Genomic DNA, 26,210 nt, shown 5'->3' with positions numbered 1-26,210 from the left:
ATTCAATAAAACATTTCATGTCTTCTTTCGCAAATGTAATTGGAGAAAAATGTATGGGAGTTGAATTTCAAAAAAGCATTTCAAGTTGGTGTCTTAACAGTTCAATCCGAACCATTATCACAGGATTGGATCTGCCTGTTTTGCTCGTGGTTGTGTAAAATGTCTAAATTCCGAATATAAAAGTTGAGAGGTTGTCTATCAGCCACTTTATATCAAAGAATGAGTAAATAAGTTTGGCAAGGATTGAAATTACATGAACATTTTTCGCCATAGTGCCATGATGGAAAAACAGTGGTATTTATTCCGGTAACTAAATATGAGCTATGACGATATTTTTCATAAAACGTATCATCAATTCCTTGGTCCTAACAATCTAAATTGTGATAATACAATTAAAACTAAAGGGACAATCATAATAGGCAAACATTAAAGACACCCAAATTTTAAATATTGATTAGTATTTATATTAATTGGATTGCCTTTCGGTTGTCGTATTTGTATTGCTTTAGATAGTTTTGTAAATTGTATTGCAGGGCTACATCCCTGAAACAGATAATACGGATTAATAATATAACATATGCATAAACACCGCGTCCATATTTCCGCCGGTTGCGTTTGTCATAAATGTCACAAATAATAGACATTAAAAACAGAATGGTTAAGTACATCATCCGGATTGTGTTTGCCCGAAATTGTTTCTAATTTGAAATCAGATAAACATCATTTTTAAGCACTAGTGTTTATTGATCTCTTCTCTGTCGCTACCTCGGAATAATCCTTAATGTGTCCCCAAGGCACTAACTCTGTCAGGGAACTGTACTTAGTTTTCTGATAATTTTGCCTCGTCTTGTTCCAAGAGAAATGTTGTTAAGCAAGAAACACAGCACGATGCAAATCACTGATTGGTAAACTTAGTCTTTGTGCCAAGTAAAGGAAACTTTTGGCGATGTTCATTTGTTTCCGATGACGTTTCATAGCCGAGGGTTAATTGAAATTAATAATGATATTGACAATTAAAACAAACTTATCTTTGTTAAATGTGGACAGTATAATTTAGCACAGGTCAGATGCACAAAAGAAGCTTATTTATTGTAATGCAATATTATGTTTAACTCAATTGACTTTAATAGTGAAAACAACAAAAAGCATGCGATTTGTGTACTCTCATAAAAACGTTTTTTTGTGCATCCATCAAGTGTACTGACTTAAACATGTGATCTAATTAGAGTTCGTTTTAGACACAAGCAATTGTGTTAACAACTTGTTTGTTATTGCACCCATATAAAGAATGACTTGAAACTGGGATAAATGCAATTAAGTAAACAAATACTTGTGAAGTAATGAAATAAGGGTATTTAATGGTTGGAAGTACTGGATTTAACATCCAGGTAAAAATCCTTAACTTTACTTAACTTTCGCTGACAGTGTGTTACAAATATTTAACAATTGCTTTTTTCATATCGATGCTATTTTCTAAATAAAGCCATGGTAGCCACCGAATACATTCGCGAATCAACACAGTATATTAACTGTATATTGGCATGTGTATATGTGTATTTTTGTTCAGTTATTCAGGGAGTGTTTCGATACATTCGGGTGTATACAATTAAGGGCATTGGCAGGTACCCGAGCACAAATTAAGTACCCTTTATCCGCCTTTTAAAGCTTTTAATTTTAAATATTAGTATGCTTTTTGAAGTGGGTGAAATGAGTTATTTCTTAATGTAGTTTTTCATACACTTCCCGCCTTCGTGACTGAGCTTTTATGCAAAGAGACAGCATTTTGTCTGTTCATAAGACAACCTATTAAAACGATTCCAAATTGTACCTTTTTCGTTTCACGACATGGATACATACAGTGCTTCAAAATGAAAAAAAAACAACAACATGTATTTACAATTATATGTGTATATTTGCACTGTGTCGATACAGACGGAGTAGCCGTTTACGCCAGACGGGTATTTATGTAACTGTCTCGTTATAGAATGAGTAGCCGTTTACGCCAGACGGATGTTTATGTAACTGTGTCGTTAAAGAATGAGTAGCCGTTTACGCCAGACGGATGTTTATGTAACTGTGTCGTTAAAGAATGAGTAGCCGTTTACGCCAGACGGATGTTTATGTAAATTTGTCGTTATAGAATGAGTAGCCGTTTACGCCAGACGGATGTTTATGTAAATGTGTCGTTAAAGAATGAGTAGCACTTTACGACAGACGAGTATTTATGTAACTGTGTCGTTCAAGACTATGAAGACTGCATAGCAAGTGTTTATGTGGCTGTTCCGGTATAGACTTTGTAACAATAAAATATTTATTTCATATTGTTTGGTTATGTAACTGTTATCACAGCTCAAATTGTGATTAATTTACTCTTATCCTAGAGGACCGGTGAAGATAAATTCTCTAACGATTGTCGCTTAAAGTGTCTATGCAGTTACAGCATTATCCACGCAGCCAACATGCAATGGAAATTCGAGGGGTAAACACCATTTAATTGTGACCTGATTTTACATTCACAACATAACCTAGAGCTCTAACAATTTAAGGCAATCAGAATGCCCCGTAGCATTTTATGCACTGCATGTCGGTGCGTTATCTTCATGCACGACGGTGCGACAATTCCAGTGGTTCACAAATTCACGTTTTATGTCTCTGCACTATATGTCCCGGAATTAAACTTCTATGAGACTTCAGAAGTTAAAATTATTAGTTAACCGACCAAGGTGGTAATTTAAGCTACAAGTGAATCAAATCAAATATTAGCCAATTTATGTTAAAACAACTACAGCATATAGCTAGGTTTAGGATCTGGCCAGTTTCTGTCCAACGTAGAATGTTTTATAAAATTATGTACTAAATAATAAAGTATTCAAACCCAATTAGACTCCAGTTGTGTATGGTAAGAGCTTAGTAATATGTTTTCCAGACCAAAATAAACAAATCAATCGTGAACAATTTTTAGGTGAATGAACTTAGAGGCCAGACATATAGAGGTTCTAAAAACGCCTGGCATTTTATGCAACCCGAAAAGTAATCGTTCTGAAATATTACCCGTATATTAATAAGTTCGAATCCAAAATCCGTCTCCCATTAGGGCTTCTATATTTAAACATACTTGCAAAATTCTTTGAAGCCGAGTAAAAACATTTTAACGCAAAATCATTGCTGAAAAGGTTACTGTCATAAAAATGTTTATGTTTCTGAAGAGTTCTTTTTAAATGGGAGAGAAATCTTGCATAAGTGCAGGTATACATAACAGGAGTTAATCCAAATTGTGGTTACCATAAGAAGATACTCCATTGAAAGGTTTCTAAATTTTTAATACACGAAGGAAGACGAATGAACCTAGAAGTCATTCCCAATTGATTAAATTGCAGTTCTTTTCCGTGTTGTTTTGTTCGTTCTGCGCCTTCCTTCAGTGTCAGTTACGTCTTAGGTTTTAGCCTTTAAACAGGTGGTAATAGTTTACTCTTGGTTTTCCCTGCAGTTTCCATTGTTTTATTAAAATTGACTTTTCGTCGGAATAATTCCACATTGACCACTTTTTCGACAACTTGACATTGGTACCGTGGGAACTGTATTGAAAAGATCTAAATAATTTGGTATATACTGTATGTGTGGAAATATTATTAAAAAGATTAATCAGAGTCCCACAAAGCTGTAGGTCCTATATTGAGCGTTCAAAATAACAATTGTGAAGCCGGTTTCATCAAAAATAGAAGAAAAAAAATGATAAATTGGCGTAGTGGAAATGAGTCACGACATGGACTATTTTAGATGATTTTGAAGTAGTTTAACACAAATCAATACACAAGTATCAAGCTCAACACAGGGTACGGGGTATTATAAACATAAAGTGCAAATGGTCCATACATGTTTATTATATTTCTCATCATCTCTATTTCAACCCACCAGCAGACTGTCTTTGACAATACAGTTGTGGTCATGTCCTGATGGAAATATAAATCAATAACCTAATCGTTTGACACAATATAAACTCAATTATTTATATCCAATAACATCGGCACAAAACCTTTGAAGTTCAATTGAACGAAATAAGAATATTTATGTTATACAATATAGAAAGTGAATTGTCATTTATGTACTTTAAACTGCAATTTATTCGTGTTCATAAGATGACGATCATAAAGTTTCTAGCAAAGGATTAATGTGGTACTTAACACATACATTATGTTATATCAAAATAAATTGGTGTACATCTAAAAATAGCTTAGAGTAAAGTTAAAACGTCTTAATGTTAAAGAAAGAAAATTGTCTTGGCTAAAAGAACTAAATATATTACAGTTAATCATTAATTTTGAAAGTCTCAAATCGAACAGATAAAGTGTTTCAAAGTATATCATAACTTATTTGATCCCATCAATGCATGCAACTGCCTCTATGTTTACATACTTATTAATAAGTGATCATTAGCGTTAAACAGTGTGGTCTTCAAATACGATATTTGAACAAATATTAACATTTACTGATATCATTTATGCAGTGTTTTGGTATCTTAGTTTTAACACTCCTAATGATTTGCCACACTCCATTTTGACGTGGCCCTTTAATCGTTTGATCTAAAACAGAGCCTTCGTATTATTCGGGCTGCTGGTCTTGGCCCAAAAGTTTATATTGTGTTACCTATCTAGTAAGATTTTAAATCACACATGATGGTAAAAATAACCTTAGCTTATACTGTTTTAGGATTATAGATATTTCATTTACCTCAGTGATAAAAACATTTACAATTCTATTTTCCTTTCTTGAAAATATATATTCAAAATCAAATTTAACGAAGGAAATCTTTAAACTAATGTTCTTACCTTTAGCAATCATCTGTGGTTCTCGTGGGGTACGGTTGATAGTTTCATTTCTAATCGTCCTTTTTATGTATGCATACGCTGCTTTAAAAGTAACAAGTTATTAAGAAAAGGGACGCTACTTGATAATACGCAATTTCGGTCATTGCTAGAGTTTTCGTTCTTCTTAGATTTGCCAAACACCTCAATTTCAAAGAGAGATTAGTGCAAAACTGATAATAAACTAATGTTACAGCAGTAGCGCCCCTTTGCACCAAAACAAATACTACGTAAGGTTATCATCTGAATATTTAAATGATGTTAACGCTAATATCTACTCATTTCATATTTGAAATTTAAAAGTAAATCCTAACAAGAATGTAAAAACATATTTAAAGACGCTGAGGTATAAGAGAGTATATTGCTTTGCAATAGTATAATACATTAATTAATTCATAATAATATTACAAATACGAACAATAACTAAGATTATTAATTGTAACAAGCATGACAACAGGGACAACGAAACTAATAACACTTTGAATAATACAAGCCCTGTACATTTTAAAAGAATATTGGACAAATTCATTCATGGACTTATCGCACGTTCCGTTTTTCGAATCGTTCATTTATGCTCGTTTTGAGGCATATTTTTAAACAAACAGTTACAATCAAAATGGTGGACTATGTTTATATGAATTTACAAGTTAAAACCTTGATCTGATTCTGATACTTGCGTAGTATACAATTTAATGGACTATGATTACAAACAGACTTAAGTCCAAGTCTAGACTCAGAAAAGCATTTTTAGGAAGACAATACATCTTTATTTAATTTCGTTTATTCAAATGTATGTAAATACTAGTAAATCATTCAAATAGAACTATAATTTAGCAAAGTTAAATAAAAATGTTTCGTTAGAGGGAAAGTGACAATGACATGAGAATTTGCTATTTTGAGTCTCGAGTCTGAACGTAGACATGAGACTATTCGTGATCACTACCAATGATTGTTCAATAGTTTGCGGTAATCTCGTTGATAAGATAGCCCCTATGTACATTACAAAATCGTCACCGAACTTCGAACTGCAAATCTCCTTCTCTGTTAGGTCTTTAAATGCTACCAATGCTACTGGAAAATTCTTATTCTATCCTTTATTATGTCCATTCAATATCATGATCAACGTAAAAACAGCCGAATAGTATTTTAGAGAATTACAAAGAATACTATAAAAAGTAGCAGCTTATTATTTGTTAAAAAAAAGTTAATTTTTAAATGGTAAACTTTTTAAATAAAAAATATGTTTTTGCTTTGACAAGGAACCTTATATTAGTCAGTCCGCTATCTAGTGTTTTTGAAACAAACTGTTTGAAATAAACTTATTGAGCATTTCATGGCAAAGAATTTAATGATTTAAACATACTCTCAAAATGTACCAGGGCATATGCCACACACAAAAAAGTAGAAAAGCAAAACAATTGTTTTGCTTGCAAAATGATATTTGAATATAAAATAGTTCCGACATTTTCCAGACGTAAAGACATTCATTCAAATGGGTAATTAGTTTTGCATGGCTTACAATTTATCATTTGATCGAATATATGCCAAGAATTATATTAAAACGAAATCCTTAAATTTAACTTGTGAAATTGATCTTTACACCAATCTTTTACGTGATTTCAAAGACAGCAGGCTGGAAAATGTCTGGAATTCCGGACACAAATTAGTCTGAGAAAACATGGTACAAGGGTTAAATGGTCAGTAATAAAATACGAAAAATATACAACAAAAATGTAAAACAACAAATCACAAGAAATACAAACGTGTTTTTCTACCAGTTTACCTGTCCTTCATGACACTCAGTTATTTACTTTTGCGGGACGCTCTTGACAGATCTATGAACATGAAGTTCAGTTTGCAATGAAGTAGGTTTTAAAACTGTAAGATATGTATCGTAAATGCAGCATAATTGATTGTTCATTGTATTTACATTTAAGGTCAAACAATGTTATTGTGGCTTAATAAACGTCTGTCTTTTCTTCTGTGTATGTAATTAACCAACTCTGGAGCGTAGTAACACAACTATAGATTAACGTCATGTATTCGTGTATGTGTTAAAAAGCGTCATATCTTAAACGGAGGGAAAGTAGCCAGAATCATATAATTTAAAAAGGTATAACTCGTAAGTTGTAGGTATACATTGACAATACTTTATGGTATGTCTTAAGGCAATATGTTTAGCTTACTCGGCAATATTCAGTTTTTTTTCACAGAATTTATTAAGGCAAAAGTACTTGAATCGAAGATTTCAATAACGCACTGTGCTCTGATACTCACTAGCGTAAGGTGAAAGTAGATTCATATACAATTGACTGTCCCATTATTGCGCTAAACCTAGCTTAAGATAACATGACAGCATTTTAAATAACACAACTGTGTAACTCGATCACTTGTTATATTTAGAAAGTCCTGAAATTTCCGTTTAAGTTTAAAAATATATTTGTGGAGATAAATTATAATAAATAAGGTTTAAAAACTCACACCGACCAAACTACGTTTAAAAAATATACATGGTTTTAAAATATACATAGCTTTAATTAAATCATCTTGTTAGTAAAAGTACTTACCGATAGTAATGTGTGTTCCTTCAGTATTGCCGTTCAATCTGTAAATACAAAAATAATGACACTATAGAAAACTGGACTCCTAATGATGCACCTAGAATAACTGTTGGCGCATTTTCGATATAGTGAGATTTAAGCTTTTGCAGTGTTCTTATTTCCGAGGAAGAATCTCTACGAACCTTTCGACATTTTCTCCTGGCACTTTATGCTCTTTAACAGTCCAAGATGAGCATTTATTTATGAGAAACAGATTATTTCTAGAGCATCTTTACAAATTCAGGCAAAAATTTAGAATGATCCTCCAATCACCATTACATTAATCAAACAAATAAATCATATCAGCAAATATGAGCTCTGCGATCATAACGTGCATGTTTTGGAAAGTTAACTCTAATCAACACTGATTTATCAATCAGTAAGTCCTATTCTAACGGAGTGATCTCCCGTGTGTGCCGTTTCAGGGCAAATTACAATAATTCGAAAGTGGCTACTCAGTGAAACACTTTATTAAATGCATGATAAAGAAACAAAGAATAGTTATACCATATCAGAACGTGGACTACTTTCCATTCTTGAATATTTTAAAGCTTACTTGTTTATTATTGACAAAAAGTGCTGACCATGCTTAGTCTAATTGATATACCATTTGCTGTATACGATACGAAATCATTTGAAATTAATTTAATGGTCCATAAAATTAAGTTTCAGCCGAAGTTTAATGGGATACAATTAGACTATTAGGCATTTCTTCTAATACAATAGAGTACAATTACTAGATGTATTCTCAATTTTCTCAGTGTTTTGATACAATCGGTAGACCTGCAACTTAGGGACCCAGCCATAGCCTATTCGCTGTGGTCAAATCCGGATATCAGGTGCTATTACAAAACATAGCACACTTTACAAAATCTTAACAAGAGCGAACGAGCTGAGGCGGAATCAACGGGTTTCTATGGTCCTAGTTTTTGTCATAAAACAAAACAGAAGCTCAAATTTGAAGTACAGTAATAACTCACTATGTCGAAGTCGTTTGGACCTCGAGGAATACTTCGAGATAACGAACATAAAATAAATAACTTACAATAAAATACTTAAAATACTTACTTAAATACTTAAATACTTACTTAAAATAAATAACTTACAAAAACGAATTGCAAAAATCATACTTGGTAAATCTAAACGAGATTCATCAACAAATCTATTTAAAGAACTAAAATGGCTAAACTTCTCGGATAGATGTAAATACCACGCAGCAGTATTAGTTTACAAGACGTTGAATAGCATGGCTCCATCATATATGTCAGAATTAGTAACAGTTTCAGACAATAATGTATATATGCTAAGATCAATGGCACACAAAGATATTGTTTTGCAAACTAGACCTCGTACTAATTATATGAAAGCATCGTTTACATATTACAGCAGAATTGTTTGGAATAATATACCTTTGGAAATACGAGAATCAAAAAACTTTAATACGTATAAAATAAAGGTCAAACAGTACCTCATAGGAAACTTGTGATTATACAAATTGTGATGTTTTATTCATAATTATATTTAACTGAGAGTATCTGTCTAATATTGATTCAACATCATCATCATGTCATCATATGCATCATTATCGTCAGCATCAACAGCATACTTATAATCATCATCATCATCGTCATCGTTGTTAGCATCGTCTTCATGTTTGTCTTATGATTATTTGCCATATTTTCATTCTGTTTCAGAGGGCCATATCGAAAATAAGATTCTGTAGTTTTGTACATGATCTTAATATGTCACCTTCTTAAAATAAAGATATTATTATTATTATTATTATTATTAACACTCGATAAAACAGAAATACAAGAAGCTTATGACTGTATAGAAAATAATCGAAAAATGCTCGAACTAGTTACCAGAACATCGAGAAAAAAACAGATTTTGACAAAGCGAGTTTCGAGATTTGTATTAATTTAATCATGAAAAACAACCATTATGGTGATGTTTATGTCCAAATCCATTAGATCTATAAACCTAACCACTCTCGAACAGACGATTGCTCTTAAAAGATGGAGTCGGAGTGCCTTTTGCAAATCTGATTCGAATTAGCAATTTTAGAATGTAATTTTTTGTAATAGTACCTGTATAGTTTACATATCGGCTAAATGGCAACCACATGTTGTATTTTTAACAACCAGTCATAAACAAACGTGGTAACATAGGCAATCAATTAAAAGCAACCTGATTTTATTAGGGCAGTAATGTCTTTTTAATTACCACATGACACCATTAATTAGAAACCAATTACAACAGCAAAAAACTAATGTTTTACATGGAATATAAATAATTGCAAAATGTAAACTGAAAATCAATATTTAATATCCTGCTAACGTTCCAAAATGCTGTTTTGCTTATGTCTATTTCAAAGGCTGTATTAAGTGGATGATCATATGAAATTCGACCATTTAACATAGGAATAAATGACATTATATTTAGTATCATATGTGTCATATAAACTAAACACTTAACAAGACACAATTGCAAATACTGTTTTTTTCTAAAAATAATGTGTTTGCAGTTTCTTTCAGCAATACTGTTTCGGCCTCTTACTTTCTGTGAGCCGTTGAACAAAGCAGAGCTCTTTAAAAGTAGGAACATAATGATAATTGTTTTAAGGAACTCAAGTGGATAGATAACTCCTATCGTTGATATAAAAAGATCCAAAATAAGGCTATTCCAGACAACTTCCATGTTCAGCGCCACCTGGGTTGTAAGTTTTGGGTCTTTGAGCCCGAAAAAAACATTATTAAAACTAGGCAAATTAAAAATGCATTTACGAAGCTAATATAATTTACTAATACAATTTTTATTATGTTTTAGCTGCGGGGCAACTTAAACGAACCACTGCCGTGTATATATTTTGGTGTGGTTTTCCTGCCCGGTATGAGCCAAAAATAATAATTGAAAATAAGAGTATAGGGAACTTAGAAATGCATTTACGACGCTTATATAATAATGAAACAAGTAAAGAATCATTTTTTTACAAGAACAATAACTTTCATTGTATTGTCATTATCGTATCAACGGCAGGGTAACTAAACTGAACCTCTGACATTTATATATCAAGGAACCTATGCGTTCTTGACTTTGGTGGTTGTGTTGTTGTTATTCTGTCTGGTATGTATGTTTTAAAGTATAAACATAAAACTCATTTTATAGGATCGTAACCGCATTCCGTTATATTCACAAATTTTACGAGAAATTACTTTTCGTATAAGCTGTTAAACTATAAATCATCGTGAAACAAAGTATATCCCTTGCTCTTCTATGAGCAGTGGGAGCCAATTCGTACAAACTAACCCCTAATGGTTTAAATACCTTCCCCACAGCGTGTCTTTCTGGTTAGTTACGCATAGCAGCGTGAATGTTACTTAACATTGGGATACACTTCATCAATCTCTACAGAAATACCTTAACTCTCGAAAAAATTGCATGCAAACTGACAAATATAGCAGTATGCATGGGCGGGTTTAGGAATTGACGTTAGAGGGGGCGCAACCTTTTGACATGTGAATTACTGGAACATTGGTAATAATAAAACTGTAAATGAATTAGTTATTTTAGTTAAAGAACTGTACAAAAAGCAGAGACATGATATGATTTTCAACAATTCCATTCACTAATTGTCTGGCTTACTGATATTATATCTACCAAAGCGCTCTATAAGTTAGGAGTTTAGATTTGCGATTAAATGAAATATATCACGATGAAAAATACAACACCATTACGCACCATTTAAATGGGGATTAAAGATATTTCCTTTCTAAAAATGTCCGTTCAAAGTTTACAATTTAAAAGTTAATAGCAATAGTCTCAGCATATTTAATCAAATTCGTAATACTTGAATGTGTAATTATCAATGAATTTAATGAAGATATTTAAAAAGTACGTGTTTTCAAGTGTTTTGATAACGCTACAAAGGTAGGATATGTTAAGTGGCATCAAACAGAGCCGGTATCATTTATTATTTATCCGGAATTGAACAAGATTCTATGAACTGATTGGAATAAATGACTTCAATGCAAAACATTGATAGTGATTGATGTAATTTAAATTTGTTGACTTATCTATGAATTAGATGATTTACACTCTGATTATAAATTCGTTCGTTTACGTCGTATATGTATATTATATATTATTTTTAATTATATTAATTTATGACAGATGATGTATAAGCCAACACAGCAAGTATCGACGGCGATGTCACAATTAGCAAACCTCCTTCTTTTCATTACTCATTACCGATAATAAACAGTTATATATCTAATGTAAAAATCTTTAAATATTAAAAATAATAATAAAGCACTTCATTAAAATTTGATCACTTTGTTAAATAATCTTTGTTTGATAGAAATAATATTGAATATACCGGAAACGAATCAATCGATCGTTACGGTAGAAAATGGGAGAAAAAAAATCTGATATTGTTCAGGTAAAATTAACTGTTTCAATGTATTGATTTGTCTAGAAATCATATTATCTTTGTTAAATTGAACCACTAAACAGTGCGGCAGCATTATTTAGTGACTGCTTTCAAAACTATAACTTGGAGATAAATCGAGTTTCCACTTAAAAATATAACACCACTGGCAACAATTTTATGATAAAATTTACAATGTAGATAAAAAATAATGGACTTTAACATCAACATGAGATCATTTTGGTAAATACTTTAACTTTCGTTCGATCGGGGCACGCAGATTCAAAGATGTGATTTGAATAACCACACATGCACTTTTACAATGGAACAAACGGAGTCACTGCCAAAATAACTACAACAAATACCCAACTTATTTCAGTGAAAGAAACGCATAATGCTCACATAACATGTATTAGTAAAGTTTCAAAGAAAGTGCATATGTACGTTTAAGACCATTCGGACGCACATAATATGCATACACAGTTCAACCGGTAATTCGGACGAACATACTACGCATCAAAAATTCCCAATTCTTCCTAGAAGGAGCTAATTCAGTAGACGAAGTGCAAGGCTTCGTTTTGTAGCCACCAGACTACAAGCCACATATCAAAGTATGACAACACAAGTCTCGGTGTCACGACATTAACGATTAGTGCAACACCGTTAAAGTCTCTAGCACCGACTATTTCCTGGAGCAAAACGAAGAACATAATTCTGAAAAAGACAGACCGTAGAAATGACCGTATGCTTTCATTTACAGCACCTGCTAATCGACCATACCTTTCCTAGGGAAACACATTACAAAAATACAGTCTGTGTTTAGGTGTAGGGACTGAGTCTTTTAACATTTTCCTAGTATATCGTACCAACGTTCACTGAATAAAATCGCACTTTTGGATATTTAGTTATTACCAGAACTTTCTTGAAACTTAAAACAAGCCCTACACATTATTTAAACAGAGGATTTCAACTCATACAGTATGACGTGTTGTATGGCATAGTTAATCATACGCAAAATGGTAACAAACAATACATAATCTTCACAATGATCGTTTAAAATTGAACTTGGAACAACTGATGAATTGAAACTCCAAGAGTGTACTACAATATAACTGCATTGTCCAGCCAAATAACCCAACATTTAACGATAACATTTAAAGAGGAACAAGGTATAGCATACTCTCAAAACGCATAGTTAAGAAGTCATTGAAATACGCTTATCAGTACTTTTACTCGTAAATACTCTCGAACGGCCATTGAAAACAAGAGTTTCTTGAGGTTGAAACAACAATGCTGTTGTTCTTTTCAAACACTGTATAGTTCAAATTTCAGTCAGAAGGTGAATTATCCATCTCCCTATTTTCATTATTATTTTTATTATTTTATTATTATTATTATTATTATTATTATTATTATTATTATTATTATTATTATTATTATTATTATTATTATTATTACAAACAAACACAATTATTCGGTATCCGCAAACTTATCCGCTTGAAATATACCGATATCTGATCTCTCTGGAATACGCATGTTTGGTTTAGGTTTATCCTGGTACCAATGTTCACATCCAAGAGTGATCTATATCAATATAATTTGTTTGGTAATCAGATTAATCGTAGCAAATGCGAAATTAAAATTTGAATATATAACACATTTCGTGAATTTTGTTCTACATCTTTTTGCGTCAATATTAGAAACGACCGTTGTTTACTGATTTTCTAAATATTTAATGCTACACGGTTTTGACCAATGACATTTAACGTGATTTATGTTTACACTTTTGCCTACTGAGCTTGTTTCTGTAGTTTTTTCATAAGTATTCGTTATTAAACAACCAGGGAGTCAACCATATTAGTTCTCAGTAGAGATTTTTAGTGTACTTTATGCATTGTACACAAACGATTACAGGGTTATTACACCATCATCATCATCATCATCATCATCATCATCATCATAGGTATAGCCATAACAACTCTTCTCTCAATGCCGCAGACAAATTCATTTAACAATACCTCAATTTAATGATTGAACATGGAAAAACATATTAAACTTTCAAATAGTACGTCATAAGGAGACAAACTGTAAGCTGCTGAACTCAAAATGATTTACAAACGTTACCTTATTCCTATTAAATATAATGCTCAACATTTATTAACGTTTTGCTAATTACAAGTTCATATCTATATTTTTGTATTGGATTCAAGTTCCTGTTCAAACGAGTCAATATTTGAAACAAACTAACCCTAGTATACACTGGGAAATAAATAAGCTATTATCATATAATTATGTAATGTCGCAATAAAATTAAAAGTGGTTTCTGAGCGAACAAACCTCGGTAAGAGGGTTCAGATGCATATATCACAAAGCTACAGCTGTTTGATTCAAGCACGAAGGAATCAATCAGTGATAGTATTACATGCATCGATCCGCCTATCGATCAGAAATGTATTACTTCTGAGAGAAAAGCAAATATTTTCGTACAACTTATCAAGAATATGTTCAAATATTATTGAATGAACGTTATAACATATATCAGTTTATTTTTGAATAACAGACTGTGTGTTTTCCAAAATTACCTAGGAATGTTTTCTTTTAATTTGCTTCCATAATGTTAGCAAATCTCGAACTATATAGTGACACGTCAAAAGTCTATTTACATTGAATTGGACTTGTTTTCGAGCTCATACTTATGATTTGACAAACATTTGAAAATATGCAACATGAGGGTATATCGGTTTTCTCTCGGTTTGATTTATCTGTAAACACTTCGATGTACGAATTAGCTATTTAACATAAGCACTTATGCAAGATTAAAAAATGCATGGCTGTTATCATCATATTTATATCATCGTGACTAATAATTATCTCATTTTTTTATCAGGATCACCTTTAACGTTTGGTTTCAGCTTATACATATTTCAAATATTTACAATCGAATGCATTTTATACTGAATCAAAAATAATAATACAAACATTGAATAATATTTCTACATGTTAGACTAGAAAAAAAATCAAGCAAATTGACGTCTAGCATAACATTAAGTTAATAATTATAAAATCATATTGGATTGACGTTTTCCAGTGGAATAAACGTGGTCTCGCGACACGCGGCTAGTTATAGATATTAAAATTGACCCGTGGGGGGGGGGGCTAGAAACATGTTTTGACCATGGGTCAACCAAAGGGCTTTGGTACTGAATGACCGTTTCGATACGTGACGTCAAAACAAAAGACTAGTAATTGACCTTCTCGGTATTATATATCACAAACTTCAAATAGGAAATGAATTAAAAATGTCTTAACCAAATAAAGCACACAAATTATTGCATAAAGAATTGCCGATATGTTATCTCTTCTTCACTCACAGTTACAGGCTGTCTTCAATAAGATTAATGTTTATTTAATCATTGTTTTTAACAGAATAATGAATATACTACCGAAATCGAAAATGTTTATTTTTTTGAAAAGCTTTTCTACATAAAATTTATATTACTTAGTCTTATAATCAAAGCAAATATTCTGGATGGAGTCGACAAACAGTTTAAACGGCTCATACATTTATGCCACCATTCTGTAAGAATTGAACAGTGAAGGATAAATTTCAACTAAAGTGGTAGGACCGTTTTTACGAAAATATGTAATTTGTAATAAACATGTTGCATTTAAGATTCGGTCAATATGGTGATGTATCGACCTGATTAAGTGATATCAACCTCGTGTTATGCCTTCACCATACCTTCCTTACTGAAAAACTTAAATAAGTGTATACTGTAATGTCAATGTTTTCTAATACGAAATTAAGACACGATATCATGTTAATAATTGAAAATAATAATACAATTCAAACTACCGGGACAAGCACAATAACCAACACAACACGGTATCCGCAGCATTCATTGGCAACGAGATTGTAATATCTGTGCTTTATGAGGACATTGTGACGTTTTGTGTCTCTCGGTTTAGTGTCTGTCGTCCATGAATCATAGAATAATAATAACAAAACCTACAAAACACATACACTCGGAAAGTATTTGACAAACCATTTTTAAAGAAAACACAATATTCCGCTTAACACCAGGCAATAGCTCTCTCCTGTCGCTTACAATCTGCAAGATCACAATTCACAAGGATATGTATTCCAGAAATCTTGAAATGATCAGTCTCTTAAATCTTTATAATTGTAAGTGAAATAAGCATGGAGATGAATGTAATAAAGAACACGGTTTTCAAATTTACAGATATCGATACAAAGCTAGAACCTGGTATTAAGTAGCACCCAACAACGTCGTTATTATTTCCGGAAATAAACAAGATTCTACAAACTGATTGCTTGATTAATTTATAAAAAAATGTATTTGACTAATACACAATATTTGTAAACAAAAACTGTAAGTGATTAATGCGTTTTGAATTTCTTAACTTAATCTGGTAACGTTAATGCGCAATGGCTTAAATAGACGTTTGTACTTTATCTATAAATTATTGAACTATTTGCTAATAGCTATTAAAGTTCAGTTTACAAAATTAAATAAATGTCAAATATTTTCCTACATCAATGATTAAAAGGGTCCATTTTATTACGTATTTTATTTTTAAATGGAACAACCACTGTTTATGTGCACCGCTTCATCTTATTAAAATCAATCACGGCTGTTTATTGATTTACTGAAATAATTGTACGGCAGAACTTGATAAATACTGACTTCTCATTGAACAAAATATAATGTTGATTATTAATTAAATGTTTTTATAAGTAAAGGTATTAAGGTTTTAATGAAGCCAAGACAACAATTATTTCCGGGACAAAACACAAAGCTTATGAATATAAACTGGAATTTGGAACTTCTTTTTAATAACAAAAATATTCATGTGAGTAGGATTGTAAAAAAGTAAAATCATTCTTATTATAAAATTGATGAGTTTCTATAACAAAATATTTATTTTTTATCACATACAGCTGATTCAGAATACAAATAGGCGTTACTATTGAATAAAAAGGAATTATAAAAGCTTTTGGCATAAGTAATGCTGTCGATTCATCTGGAAATATTCCAACGTATTTAGTCGTCTAAAATAATCATACATTTAATCCATATTAAAAGATCGAAATGTTAAACCACCACTGGCATCAATGACTGGCAACAAAGTTATGTTTTTCGATAATAAATAATGCTGGAGTAAGCGAGGCAAAAATCAAGTTATAATAAAAGTTAAGGAATGTTAACATCAATCATTTTCGTAAAAACTTGTTTTGTCAGATGTTTTGGCATATACAAATTCACAATATATGTTATAAAAGATATAAAATAATTATATAAGTCATGTAGCAATGGAATTAGACGATACGACATCAACAGCTATAAATGTAACTGCGAACGGAAACAACACATAGTATTAAAATCAATATCGAAAATATTTATACAACTAATTCATGAACAGTTTTCAGAAGCAGTTAGTATACATTAAGGGATTTACATCTAATGATATTTAAAGAGAAGAAAATATAGAACTACTGCTGAAAAATGCTTACAAAACCGACCAATGGATACAAATACTTTTAATCATTGTATCGGTTTTTACAATTACTTTCTGAACAAGAGATCATTTGAAAAGTGAAAAGAGCTGTAGATAATGCGCAACTGCTGATAACGTTCAGAGTCTAGTTTTGCTGCTGCCACACAGCCGCCGCACAGCAAAAAAAAATGCAAGGTGTTTGGAAGATTAAACACGTACAGGTTAAGAGATAGTTTAAAGAAAAACATGAAAAACAGAAAGAATTGAAAACGGCAGTCTCGTATTTAATTGTCACGGAAAGGTAACAAAATATAAATGTATAGGACAGTAATGTACAAAAGCCCTGCGACCCATGTGTTCATTATATGGTATCCATTCTTTGGTACAAGGACTACGAAAGTTCACATTATCTTTGCACAGATATCCCACATTGCAATTGTATATGGGATATTTAAATGATGACCTAAGCTGTATGGATCTCGTTACAGTTTTTGTTTTTCTTCAAGGTGAATCAACAGGGGCTAAAGACAAAATACTTAATATATTTCAGTATATAACGTTTTAAAACATATCAAAAGAATGACGGACATATGCAATTACACTATGGAATTACAGGAACACAGTTAGTAGCATAATCGTTTAACATAGTTTGACATTCATTAACCTTGTCCCTCAAGGCACGACTTGTTTTATTATGTTTCAATGTAGTTCCATATTTTCAGCCGTCTCTCATAGCCTTACCAAAGCCAAACAACATGTCGGTCAGTAAGATGCATGTATAACAATGTCATTGAATGCTTTATCCATTCCACATAGCTCGTCCTTAATCGCCCATCTGGCTCGTTAAACACAATCGCTCCTAATCTGCACAACTATCCGCTTGAAATATAACAATATCTCATCTTTCTGGAATAATATCGCTTATCTTTGGTATTCTTTGTTGCTCGTAACTATATTTCAGAGATGTTGGATTGATTTGTTTTTTCGTTGATCAATACTTTTGCTACAAATAGGGTTTTTTTCCTATTGGTCTTATGTAACTTTCTTTATTAAAAAGTATACCTATCTACTTAAAAAGTGTTTTATGACCACAACATTTGAGGGTTCAGTTGCATATAAATAAACAAGGACGTAAGACACATGTGTTGTTTATTTTAAGTAATCGAATGACCAACCGTGTTTTATGTTCATGTAAATGAAGGTCAATCATTCAAGTAACTGACTGCGGATTATTCCATTAGATCTTTCAACAGATGGATTAAAGGAAACAATACTTGAGTAAATGTTGTTACGAGATTGATAATGTTTTGTGTGTTTAACTTTTATATGTTTGAAAATAAGGTAGCTTGTTTTTAAACTTAGGTAAGACACAATAATTGAAACTAAAATGGTAAACACCTTGAGCTGGCATCAATTAACTTGAGCACCATGATGAATAAAGTAAAGCAAATCTACAACAGTTAAACACACTTCACGTATGCAACGTCCAGCGTCACGCATCAACTACCAACGAATGAATCAAGCCGGAACAATAGTGTCAAATTCGTACAAACTAAGACAGCTATTCTATAAAACTCGCATTAGTAAAGTAGATGTTTAAAACTTCTAAACGGTAACAACTTTGTTTTTCGCTGTCTTTACAACTTTGTGTGAATTCGTTATTAGCAAATTTAAGATAGTAAAGTGGAAAACTCGCTGACACTAGAATCTGATAATACATATGCTCGAATCAAATTTTATAACATGCGGTTCATCATATTTATGATATTTTATTATGATGAAACAAGTAATATCCTGCCAAGTATGTTATGTACAGGTGCGATCACATACTCACAATTCACCTAATAGTTCAGATACCTTTCCCACAGTGCGAGTCTGATGGTTCAGATTATGTTTTGTTATGCATAACAGTGTGAATGTTACTTAAACATTTAGATATAATACTTTATCCACCCGTACAGAAATGCTTCAATTCTCAAAGGCTCACAAAAAAAATCATACAAACTGACAAGTAGTTTGTTCAAGTATATTGAATGCACCCGGGGAGAGATATATCACATATCGCTTATAATTAGATTTCTCAGTGTATTATTTCATGTTCGCTTGAACTTCCAACACATGTTATTGTGGCAGCTTTACCTAAAGGTCGACACCCAAACATTTATGTATCATGTCTCTAATTGTTAGTAAGTATCATTTTAAGTTCACCTCAAGCCTTTTGACGCACATTCAATTTTGTGTTTTGTTTAGTCCTGAATTGGAATTATGAAATTTATGTGGAAAATATATTTAAAGCTCTTGAATTAGCAATACATCTATTCAGGTGTTCTGACAATTTATTGCTACATATTTAAATTGATAACGACACCAAAAGATGTACAGGTTAGACATGTTATGCAATATGTTGAATTTAGCAAAACGTTTCAAGGTTATTCGATGTTTATCTTCTGTCATTACTTCTTGCTGTGGAAGTTGGAACACATGAAGATTTTAATGTACTATTTCCATCAGTAAATTAAAATAAAGGGACACAAGTTTGAATAATGCCAGCCTTAAGGAGATGCAAAACGAGGATTATTTGGTGGGTCGGTAGGTTAGGTGAGGCTCCTTTAACACTGTATGCTGACTCAACATTTAACCAACAAACAACATATTACTCAAAATAGTGCCTACTCAAGGCTGAGATGGAATATTTTGTTGCGTCGGTCAGTTTGTGCAATGAAAAAATTCATTTTTTGTAAAGAAAAACCGTAGAAATACTAAATTAATGATAAATGCCAATCTAATCTAATTCTTTTCACTAAAATGCCGCTCCCACAAAGGTGCTACTCTTATGTGACTTAATTCTTCGCATATATCTTTCAGACTGACAGTCAACGCCATTTGTATTCGAAGATGGAAATGATTTTATGGACATGCGATATTAGATGGCCTGTTCAAGCTGGCAGCGCCCGTGAAGCGCGCTAGTTCCATAAATTGGTCAAATTTATTTAGTCATAATGAGACAGGCCTCAATGTCTTTAAGGTACTCGATAATGTTTTGTGAAATGCACTTTTTATGACGAATAAAGCGTGGAACAACATAAGGATTGTTTAAACTAAGATACTGACGGATGGAACCCTTTAAAATGTTAATATAAGCACAAGTAATTATTTTCAACACTAGGTTTAAAGGTTATATTATCCATCAGGTTATGCCAGAGTCCTCATGGGCGGGCGGGTTTTGTTCGTCAGTTTTCTATTTGTTCTATTTGTTTTCTTGTCTGTACCGGCGTTGGTTCGCTTCCCTCTTCAAGTAAACGTTTTTTTATTTTAACTTTACTTGTATTTGTTTTCAACAATTTCGGTATCAAAGTGTAAAATAGTAATAATTATATTAGTGTTTTAAGGTGCAAAATTTAGTCCAAATACATGAGCGAGTCCTATTCAGTCTCTCATAACAAAATCAAGTTAAGCTCACTAGCTTTGTTCGAGTTTAAACTGTAAACATCCTCCTTTTAATATGTTTTAAGACTTTTAAAGTAAACCCTATTGTAAAAAGAATCATAATCAAATATGTTATGGTTGATAAAATCACGTTTAAAATATGGTACTTAAACCTGATACGAGAAAGTGTAGTCAGGTTATAAACGCTATAAATAGTATAAATAGCGTGAATATGATGCTATAAAGATACAGACGGAAGAAAAACGTGCCAAAAACGAGACAATTAAGTAACAATATAATCGTGATTCAGAAACACATTAATACGCGGAGTGTCGTTTTACTACAATTGCGAAAGCTGTATATGCTTTACTGAAAGCTTTAGCTTACTCTTTTTAATAGTTCCTTTAACTCTTGTCTGTTAAGTAAAAATGTTAGCTAAGCTACTTCCCTCTACGTTTATTTTTTTTTATTATTTTCACATCCATATAATTAAAGCAACAAAGTTGTTTCTACAAGATGTTTCATAAAATAGACAGTGCGTAAATAAACGCTTAAGTTTTATTTAGTTTTAATATGTCACACTGAAATACAACAATAAAATAGTACATACTGCTTAACTCCGGAATAAATAACTTCACTTTTCATTTATTTTCTAATAAAAATAACACATTCAAATATTCATATTCAACTGAACGACATCCGAAACTCATATGAACAGCATCTTATCCAATTCTAAACGGCTGAATACGTAATTAGCATTGGAGTAAATATTAGAAGAACGCGTTCTGACATTTGTACAATCTGGCTTTAAGTAGCATCCAACAACGGCAGTATCATTTTCCAGGAATTGAACTAGATACTATGACCTGATAATTATAAGTGCACTTTAATTAATGAACTCAAACCATTTTATTATACATGTAGATATTAATACTATTTCTCAAGATGAATTACAGCGACATTGGTACAATAATATTTATTAATCAACTATGACGTATTTGACGTGATACGGGGACAATCGCGGTACCAATTTCAGCCAATTGACGGCAATATATTCCAAAACTCGGCCAATATCAACCAAACTCGGCCAATATGAGTTTCCTTCATTTTGATTAGCTTTAAAACTCGCCTTATATAGGATTTGAGAAATGGACCATTTTCATAGGCTGTCGAAACTCGCCTAACATGAGAAATATGCTGGAAATTATTTAAAACGTAGCCATTTTGTTAATTCGTTTTTCCCATTGTTTTGAAAATGTTGTGCTTCGTATAAACCTACATGGAATTACTTGCCTGTTAATTACTTGTAACATTTTGTACGGTTTGATATTATAGTTTTATTTGGCTTTTACGACTATATTGTTTTTTTACCCCTACAAAATGGACGGCGAAGGTGAAAGATTTGACGTTTTGGCAAACCATTTACGAAATTAAGACGAAAAGACATTCTTCCTTACACTGCATGGTGATTTAGTCATAAGTATGAACAATGTTTCTTTAAGGATGCGTGTCAAAATTAGCAAAGTCAAGTCTAGAAAAGCAGACACCATGAATGAATAAGGGATAAATACGTCTTCAATGTGAAGTTAAGGTAAGATATTAGAATGTTTTAAACCAAAATGTCATTACATACGTAATATTAAATTTAAATAATGGAGCTCAGTCAAATACAGCTAACCTCGGACATATAACTGGGCCAATATGAAATCCCCTAATCAATAAAATTATAATATGAACTGGTCAATTATTTTTAGTGATTGTACGAAAAGCTGATTCGCCATATGATTTTCACCAATTAGTTTCATAAATGTGTCTGGCATACTAATTTTATATCTATAAAAGCGGTCTTTTAATTAAGCTTTTACAGTTTGATTAAACGAAAAAAGTGACATACTGTTTAAATCAGGGTTTTAGATATTTTGTTTTAATACATGTCGTTTTAAAGTTGACAGTCTGATAGTAAACTACAAAAGCATATTTATCCAAGGCATCTCTTATACATTATTAGCATTTTTATATCAATTTCGTGATAACTGAATGTCTCATTAGCATGGAGTTTAAAGTAAATATTTAAAAAGTACATGTTTCAAGTGTTTTTATATTGCTACAAAGGATATGTTAAGTGGCATCCTGTAGCGCCGGTATCATTTACGGGAATTGAACAAGATTCTACGAACTGATTGGAATAAATGGTTTCAATGCAAAACATTGAAAGTGATTGATGCGTTTTTAATTTGTTTACTTATATTTGAAATACGTGAGTTATGATTTGATTATAAATTCGTACGTTTACGTCAAATATCTATAATATTTATTCAAATTAATTATTCTATTATATGACAGATGTTGTTTAAGCAAACATAGCAAGTATCGACGGCGATGGCATAATAAGCAAGCCCCCTTTTTTCTTTAATCCCTACAATAAATAAAGGGTAAGCTATCAAATGGAAATACATTTATATATTGAAAATAGTAATAAAGCACTTCATTAAAATTTGATCTCTTTGTTCAATACTGTTTCTTTGATGAAAATAGTATTGAACACGAATTTGGAAACAAATCAATTGATCGTTACGGTAGTAAAAAGGAGAAAAAAGATCTGATATTGTTCAGGTAAAATTAATAGTTAATAATCTGTGTCTGCAGAATGAACGTATCAAAGTATTAATTTGTCTAAAAATCATGATGTAGTAACTGCTTTGTCCAGCAAAATTAACAAAATCAGCTATTATAATTTTGTATGAAAGTTCAGATATAAATATAAAAAATACGAAGGCAAATAAATTTGATACATGTATCCGAATGACCAACACTGTTTTTTTCGCACGTAAATAAGAAGAGATTAAACCAAATTAGTCCTTAGAAGACCTTATCAGGTAACTTTGTACATTTTTCACACCCGATAACAGGGTTGTTTCATCATCATCATCATCATCATCATCATCATCATCATCATCATTTGAGGGTCAACGTCATCAAAGCTCTTACCAATCGGCCCAATGTATGTTATATTTAACAACAGTGTTAATGCATAAAGCGTGCATTTACATTTTAAGGCCGCAAACATAATCCTTTAACATTAGTTTCATTTAATGTTTGAACAATGAAACACATCTACAAATGACCAAATCGTAGGTCTATACGAGACAACACAATTCTTCTGAATTTAAAATAAATTACAAACATTACATAATTCCTTTTAAATATAAGTCTCAACATACATTAATTACTTATGTTTTACGCATTACTCGTTCATATTAATTCATTATTTTTATTGGTTTCTAATTCTAGTTCAAACGACCAAAACCTAGTATTCACCGGAAATTAAATGAGTTATTCTCATAAATATAATGTCGCAATGAAATCTTTAGTGGCCTCTGCGCGAACAAACCTCGGTAAGAGAGTTCAGATACATATGAATAAATCACTAAGCCACAGCTGCTCTATTCAAGTTCAAATGAATCAAACAGTGATAGCTACAAATGCTTCGACACATGAATTTAGAAGAATCAATATTTTAGTTACGGTTTTGATTAGGATAAGTTCGTTTTTGACATTATATTATTGGCAACGGCTTTTTGTTTCAATTATAGTCACATCATATCAAGGGGTAAAAAGCATGAAGTATCTATCTGTTTTAGCTTTTAACGTCACTTAAACTTCTTTCGCTTTTATCCCTTTCTTTTAAAATACATAAATATAAAAGAGACATTACTGTCAAAATTTATCGCTGAAGATGTCTTGAGTTCTATTTATGACCGACTGGTAGTAAAATGAACATACAACATACAATATATGTACTCATCAAGATATTTGGAACTAACTAGTAGTTACCTCCTTTTGTCATTGTTTTCTACCAGAATAATGCACATCCGACAGAAAACGAAAATGCTTTTTAAAGCCTTTCTAGAATTAATTGATTTTAATTTGTTTAGTTATTAATTAATGAAAACAAATATTCTTGATGAGAACAGCCGACAAACCGTTTAAAATTCTGATATATTTATAGCTTCCATCTGTAAGATTTAAAATGAGGAATATAAATTTAAAATAGAAAGATAGCATCTGCGTTTAAGAAAATATTTAATACGGTATCAAGCATCAGAAACCAGTTCTCGCTTATTTTTCAGTCGTTTATAATCGGTAATGATAATAATAATAGTAGTAATAATTGCAAGTGTAGTAAGCATTACGATAAAAAGAACACGGTTTTCAATTTTTCAGATATCGGTACAGAGGTAGAATCTGGTGTTAAGTGGCACCCAACAACGTCGTTATCATTACATGGAGTTAACAAGATTCTACGAACTGATTGCTTGAAGTGTTTATCAAAATATATATTTTAACAATTACAAAATATTTGTTAACACAACAGAAGAAGAATAGTAGAACTTGATAAATACTTCCATCCCATTTAAAAAGTATAATATTGATCATAAATATATTTATTCGTACTGGTATTATTGTTTGAATAAAGACTAAGACAACAACTTTTTCCGATACAAACACAAAACTTATGAATATTAACTGGCATTATGCCTTTGTCTTTAATAAAAAATACTCATATTAGTAGAATTGTATAAAAATAAGCCATGCTTATTATAAAATTGATGAGTTTGTATTAAAAAATATCACTTTTTATCAGAATCATCTAATTCAGAATGAAAAAAATCGTTTGTGTTTAAAAAGGGAATTAAAAGCTTTTGGAAGAAGTCATGTTGTCGATGCATCGGAAAATGTTCTTACGTATTAATTTGTATGAAGTTAATCATATCAATTGTAAAAACAAACAACACTGGCACCAATTGTATGCTTTCCGATAATGTATAGTGATGAAATAAGCAATTTAATAATCTAGACATAATAAAGATTTAATTATGTTAACATCAAATCATCTTCATTAATACTATTTTGTCAGAAAGATGATTGCGTATTCAAATACACAAAATGTATTAAAACAATATAAAATAAATGTCATATATGTCATGAAACAATGAAATCAAATGCTACAATGTAAACAGCCATAAATGTTACTGTTAATGAAACAAACACACCACGTCAAATAATATCATAATGAATATCAATAAACTATTAAGAGAACTTATTTATGAAAAAAATATATATTCAGAAGCAGAAAAACATGTGAAGAGAATGCTGACTAATGAAAACTACTACTTAAAACTGCATACAAAACCGACCAATGAATAGAAATTCTGCTTATCTTTGTATCGTTAAATACTATTTCTTTCTGAAAGAAACATCAGTCGGAAGTAGAAAAGGGTCAGTTAATAATGAACAACTGCTGACAACGTACGGAGTCTAGTTTCGCAGCTGCCACACTTGACAACATGCAAGGTGGAAGAAAGGATAAAC

General features: G+C 31.5%; 1 protein-coding gene across 2 annotated transcripts in view; it reads right to left on the bottom strand.

The window, feature by feature from the left end:
- The window catches only part of LOC128238976 (suppressor of lurcher protein 1-like), a 400,352-nt gene that overhangs the window by 148,931 nt on the left and 225,211 nt on the right, over positions 1 to 26,210 (bottom strand). For both annotated transcript variants that reach the window (XM_052955354.1, XM_052955355.1), the window contains exons 7-9: positions 7,430 to 7,467; positions 6,646 to 6,697; positions 4,827 to 4,904 (exon numbers count right to left, since the gene is read on the bottom strand). The gene's annotated coding sequence lies outside the window, so the exon portion shown is untranslated. The remainder of the gene's footprint in view (positions 1 to 4,826; positions 4,905 to 6,645; positions 6,698 to 7,429; positions 7,468 to 26,210) is intronic.

Source organism: Mya arenaria, chromosome 6, assembly GCF_026914265.1.
Source record: "Mya arenaria isolate MELC-2E11 chromosome 6, ASM2691426v1".
NCBI classification, from domain to species: domain Eukaryota; kingdom Metazoa; phylum Mollusca; class Bivalvia; order Myida; family Myidae; genus Mya; species Mya arenaria.
The sequence above is the reverse complement of the archived record's forward strand: the minus strand, read 5'-3'. Positions and strand labels throughout refer to the sequence as shown.